Below are 480 nucleotides of genomic sequence, written 5' to 3'. Positions count from 1 at the left end.
CACCACATATACAATGGCAAGGTAGAATTTTAAGGCAGCCCTGGCGATTTACCGTCAAATAAGGAACCAAAGCGAGCTCTATTTTGCCGAGTTTTTAGAGTGATTTGTTGGTCGTTGCCGTGCGCTGCAGCCGCGGGATGTTAGCATCAGCAGGGTGTTGCACAGGCAATGGTTCACAGGTGGATGAGACCTTTTTTTTGCCATTCTTCTAACATTATAAGAACTTCAGCCAAGGGCTCAAAACTCCTTGAAATTACACAAATGTACGATTTTACAGTGTAACCGCTGCTTTTGACAGCTCAGAAAAATATTTTTTACCTCCCCCCCCTCTCCAACTGTGTATGACAGGCCATGACGCTGATAGAGTAAGGGAGACTAAAGGAAGGATCTAAAATGTACCAACTGAGATAATTAAAAATATTTATTAGCAATTTCTGAAAATACTTTATAACATTTTAGGGTCATTCTCTTATAAAATGT

This window comes from Penaeus monodon, chromosome 27 (genome assembly GCF_015228065.2).
Source record: "Penaeus monodon isolate SGIC_2016 chromosome 27, NSTDA_Pmon_1, whole genome shotgun sequence".
Classification (NCBI taxonomy): Eukaryota; Metazoa; Arthropoda; class Malacostraca; order Decapoda; family Penaeidae; genus Penaeus; species Penaeus monodon.
This window is presented reverse-complemented; position numbering follows the sequence as displayed.